The sequence below is a fragment of the Hydractinia symbiolongicarpus genome, chromosome 4 (genome assembly GCF_029227915.1).
Source record: "Hydractinia symbiolongicarpus strain clone_291-10 chromosome 4, HSymV2.1, whole genome shotgun sequence".
Taxonomy (NCBI): Eukaryota; Metazoa; Cnidaria; class Hydrozoa; order Anthoathecata; family Hydractiniidae; genus Hydractinia; species Hydractinia symbiolongicarpus.
The window spans coordinates 25,333,113-25,338,911 of record NC_079878.1 but is presented as its reverse complement, the minus strand read 5'-3'; the positions used below and the strand labels follow the sequence as shown (position 1 = coordinate 25,338,911).

The window sequence follows — 5,799 nt, the reverse complement described above, 5'->3', positions numbered from 1 at the left end:
ATATGTATTGTAAAGAAACAAATAACAACAACATGATCAACACTAACATTTTATTCCAATACATAGAAAAAGAGTTTGGCAGTACTTTTAAGCTCTATCATGTGTACAGGTAGCGGCATAAAAAGACACCTTAGTCATTAAAGTTACTGCAAAAAAACTTTCATAACAAAAGAACCATCCATTATGTAAATTCTCTTACAATTCTGCCTCAAACCACTGATGGTGATTTATATTTAATGTGGTCTGTGCTCAATGGATTTCAGGATGGACCAGGTTTCCAGTGTTTAGCTCCCATTGCTACAAAAATCTTTATGAAATGACAAACTAACTAGACAATGGGGGGACATTGAACTTATAATCTCAAGTAGAGGAGATGATTCAAACGCTCTACCGACAGAGCTGCACTAAATCCATCATCTTTTTAAGAACTTATGGGAACACGACCTTATATTTGCTGCAATGATTTCCACAACATAGCTTAGTACACCTTTTTTGCTTGACATGACATTCATACTCTTTTTAGAAAGATTGCAGTTCCCGAGCATTAACAAATGTAAAAATAACATTTTGCATTGATTATAATGTTTTGTTAGAAACAGCATCCATACTTTTACTAACAGCGCGTGAAACCGCCACAGCATTGACGCAATTCTTATATTGATTTTCACCACACAGTGTTCTGTTAAAGGCACATAAGACGTATATTGGTTCCATGGTTACAGAACTCTCATGCACACATTCGCTAAAATTTTCAAGAGGGGAAAGCAAATACACAGTTTGTGCTTGCTATCAACGACACAGTATCCATAAATTCGGCAGATTTTTTTAAAAAAATTATATTTGTCGCACTTTTTTACATGTGTTGTAAACGACTCAGCATCCATACATTTCTTAGATTGTTTTTCACTGATCATTCACTCGTTCGTTGTAATGTAATTAGTTTCTCCACTAAAAAACAAAACACAAAACAATAAAGTATTGAAGCAATTCTCCGGAATTTGCAGACAATACATAGAGGTCTAATAGTACTCTAAAAGATGTGTTCACATATTTCTATTTGAGGAGTCTAAAGCAATAAAAAAGCAAGGACTTACATTTACATTGTATGGATCTTCGTTTAATATTATTCTTTTACCAAAAATACAATTTAGCAAAGCAAAAAAATGAATGCCAAGATTTAATCTAAATATAACGTAAATATTTCTTAATAACCCTAGAAGGACACTGGTCTCTGCTTCATGTACAATAAAAATATAAAGTAAAAGAACGTTTTAGTCCAAAGTAAAAGTCTGCATAACTTTTTAAACAGTTGTGTGAAAGTTTAACAAACATTTAAGAAATTTCCTCAAATAATTATTTTTAACGTTGCAAAAATAAGAAATATAAAAACATTTATATATATGCAAATAGTAATGAATGGAAACATTTAAGAAGTTTCCTCAAATAATTATTTTTTAATGCTGGAAATATATAAATAAAAAAACCCATCTATTCATGCATGCAGATAGTAATGAATGGAAACTCGTTGTTCTTAATTGAAAAAAAAATTTTATATAGAAAAATCCTAGTTGGTACACATTTTTGCTGTTTTTTAGGCTGAATCAAAAAGAAAAACATTTATGTGGAGTATTTGTTCCACTAGTGCTATTGGCTTTATACCATAGGTTATAACTGTGTGCCGTTTTCATGAATACAAATAGGTCCAGAATCAATTTTTAAAAGCCAATTGCTCTTTTCAAGTACAAGTTTCAGGAATTTCATAAAGTTTCTTCATTGACGGTATTTTTTGGGCTTGGTGACTTGTTGATTATATTTTCAGCCTGAACACATATGTATTGGTTTTGACGCACAATCAAACACTTGCAACACTGACACTGGTCCATTGTGGCCAAAAAGTAGCGATGTATGTCACTCACTAACTGCAATGCTTGTTGATTCTTTTTTCCTTATTGCTTTATAAAAATCCAAACAATGTTTTCAATTCTGTTGACATGGTCACAAAAAGACAAATAGAAATAACAGACTTCGTAGACTACACATTCATTGAGAAAATTGTATTACATCCAGAATATTAGAGAACTCCATTTCAATTAAATTTTAACAAAGTTTTGTGATATATAGTATGATTTTCATTAAGTATATGCGGGAATATTGGAATACCATGCTTGACTCTGTACAGTTAATCAGTTAAAGCTAAGATGTTAATGGATAACAATATAGAACCACTGAATTATGTTTCACATGAATTAAATTCCATGTGGACTATTTTTTTTTGTGGATGCCACATCGTCTGTAATTAGTTTGCAGATATTTTTTGAGCTGATTAATTAATGTGAATAACTGTTTTTTGTAGACAGACTTAGTTCAAATCAAGTGGACTTAATTTGACAATTTTTTTAAACAACAATACCATGAATTTTACCCATGCTAAACATAATTCACGGAATACAAACACTGTGATCAGTAGGAAACGCATGTTTGGCCAATGTAGCTTTGATACACAAAGAAATATTGACATAAATTCTGTATTTTTTCTTAAAAAAAACAAAAAAATGTTCCCTGATTTTTAAAATGTATGTTGGGTTTATAGTTAACGGACTAGTTTTTATGTGTCTTGAGCCATCGTGACAACGTTTTGCAAAATAGAAAATGTTTGGTGGCTAATCCTGCTGGAAAAGGTTTTAATATGGTGTAGTTATTTCGTGCTTTTTTCACCGCTACTTGTGAGATTTTAAAATATATGTTCAGGTAGGGGGTACAGTACATCTGAATAAAGCACTCCGCCATGATGTGTGACGGTTTAAGTGATCCAACTGGCATTCAATGTCTTATAAATAACTCAATTTTATTTGAATCGCACTTGCAGAAAACTTCTTTCTATAACAACTCATCAGAGTTTTAGTATAACGTATATCTGCACTAATCACTAGATGAATGGCAGGGTTTAACTGCATTTAACGCTCAAACTGTCGTTTAACATAGATATTGAGGTCAACATACCCATACTCATCGAAAAGGATTGGAATAAGTACTATTACAGGGAGCTGTTACAATTCAGGCATGAGCCATCTAACGAAGTGGACGGAAATGCAATAGCAATAATAAGAACTGATTCTTTACAAAACGGACAAGAAAAATTGATTGACTGGTTTGCGAAGAAGATTGAGACTGTAAAAGCAGACATTTCCTGTAAAGTTTTAAAGTGTTTAAAATAGATATTTTAAAATTAAATGCTTATCTCTACTTTTTTGGATTGTACGCTAATTGAAGAGAAAAAAAGCCTATAGTTGCCATTTCGTGCAAAAAAATTTGTCCGCTCGAGTGTCCGTTAATTAAGTGTCCGCTAATTGAAGAGAATACTGTATACATTTATTTTCAGCAGCGTTTTAAGCTCTACTCAATAAAGGCGACGGGGAAACACGGGGAAAATTTTTTTTTTGTGTATTCACTAAGTAGATTTTTCTGCGGACCTTATCGACTAGTGTAGGTGCTTACACGATTTCAACTGAGTTAACTATTTTTATTCGCTAAACGACAAAATTACAAGACGAAATTTAAGCAACAAATTACACATGTAAGATGACATAAAATATAATAAGAAATAAACACTTACTAGATATATAGTGGCGTAAGCCAAGCCAACTACATGTGAGAGAAAACAACTAAAACAGATGCTGAGATACAGGACAACTCCTGTGATGTATGAAAGAAAAATTTCACTCAACAGCAAATTTAATACAAAAATGTATGTTCGACTCTGTCATTACATGTTGAAGACTGAATGCGCAGAAAAAAGATGTGCAAGATGTGCAGAAAATTTAACTAAAAATAGTACCAAAATTACAATTATTCTCTTTACATAATTAACACGGGACAATACATCACAACACAAAACTAACAAAATGCATCTTGTTCTCCACCGCAGAGCGAACTCTACAGCAGAGCACATACGCGACACCACAAGGACAATACAAATGACGTATCAAAATAAATGTCAATACGGCCGGAAATTCATGTAGGCTGTTGTTTTGTGAGCTACTTTACGTATCCGCACCCTAAGCAACGTTCATTTACACATATGCGCATTAGAAAAGATAGAATTATCACATTTATGTTATCTTAAAATAACTCGAGTTATCTTACAATCAAGACATTTATGTGAATATACACGCATTCCGAAATCACATTAATAGAGTTATCTTAAGATAGCACTTGTTATCTTAAAATAACTTTATTAATGTGACTTTTGAATGCCGTAGGGCTGAGCCGAAACCAAACCATCGCGCTATCGCAATTAAAAAAGGTATTAAAATTAAAAACTTAAATTTAGAGTTAAAAACTCTAATTTAGTATTTTTAGAAAAAACAACTTTTCTTTTTTATTTCCAGATCTCCTTCCTGGTTATTTGTTGAAGTTGGATCTGTCAGGTTAACAATAACAAATTTTGAAGAGGTTTTTCTGTTTGTGTAAAATCTTTCTGACGCTATACGTTAATTATTTACTAAGGGTAATCAATTTCATTGTAGCGCGCTCTCAAAATGAGCCCTAAAAGAAAGCCAGCCCTTAGCAAAAAATGGCTATAAATATTTCATAAGTTATTAAATGTTTCAATCCAAATATTAAATTATTACGGTTCTTGACATTCCTTTACATTTCGGGGATCGTGTGCGCGGGGTTGATGATGGGCTATGTTACGGTAATCCCCTAAAAATAAGTTAATAAAAAGGGAGAAGAAAAACGCGAATGGTCTGAAAAAGATCCTGAATCTAAACATAGATCTTGATAAACGTAGGTCTCTTTTAATGTGTTTCTTTGTGAACTAAAAAATCTCACTATAGGAGTCTCAAAGGCTCTTTATAGGAGAACAGAGGTTTCTACTGTTACATGTATGTTAGCAATTTATTATGTATAAATATGCCTCAGGGTAAGATATCAAAGTTTCCAATAATCTGTTAGGTTTACTGAATTTTGTTTGATCTGACCTACATACTAACTATGAGTATAGCCTAACGCAACTATGACATCATAACCATTGAAACTTTAAATTGCTTCTAGTCAACATTAGAGTAAAAATAAATAATAAAAACATGTCTGTCATGTCACATCATACTTCATTTTAAGTGAAGAAAATAAAAAAAAAAGTTTGACCTTTGTTTCCCATTACCGCGAACGTTTGTCTGTTTTATAAAAATAATGTTTTGAGTAAAAAATTTTGGAATGAATTTCTCTACAAATTGTCATTTTGCTCGATATTCAGCAAATTATAAAGTGTAACCTTTCTGGAGTATGGCATTGAAAAATAGGTGCAACTTACACTCGTTTTTCCGTAGTATATTTCGTGCACATTAACCAATCACAGAAAAACTTAACCACATAAGAATATAAAAACCATTTCCGTTAAGGTGGATTTCCACTTAAAATCAAACAAATCGAAAAAAAACAATAAAAATACTGAAATTTGATTAAATATCTGCTAATTATTTTGTTTTTAAAATTTTTTTTTCCTGAAAGTTGACTGGCTTTAAACCTTTCTGCTTTCTTAGCATTGAAATAATCCACTCCGCCGCTATTCCTTTGCAGGCTTAATTTTGTTTTAAAAAGATTTAATCTTTGACGTCAGTTAACTAGAGAATTGATATTAAAACTGGCTGAACTGACTACTGAACCTACAATCTTGGGCGACGTTTTTGGTTATAAAATATGGTGTAGGTAGGACCAGCTCATACACGTTGTTAACATTTCTGAAAGTACTGAGAGAAAAAGATATTTTTATTTTCCCATTTTTTGCTAAAATTGACC

The 5,799-nt window shown here is 31.9% G+C and overlaps 1 long non-coding RNA gene across 1 annotated transcript; it reads right to left on the bottom strand.

The window, feature by feature from the left end:
- Positions 1–807: 807 nt before the first annotated feature.
- LOC130642017 (uncharacterized) lies at positions 808–5,590 on the bottom strand. Its single transcript, XR_008982531.1, has 3 exons — positions 3,614–5,590; positions 1,095–1,182; positions 808–948 (listed from the first exon to the last, which is right to left on the bottom strand). It is a non-coding gene; the product is annotated as an uncharacterized LOC130642017 (long non-coding RNA).
- Positions 5,591–5,799: the final 209 nt, after the last annotated feature.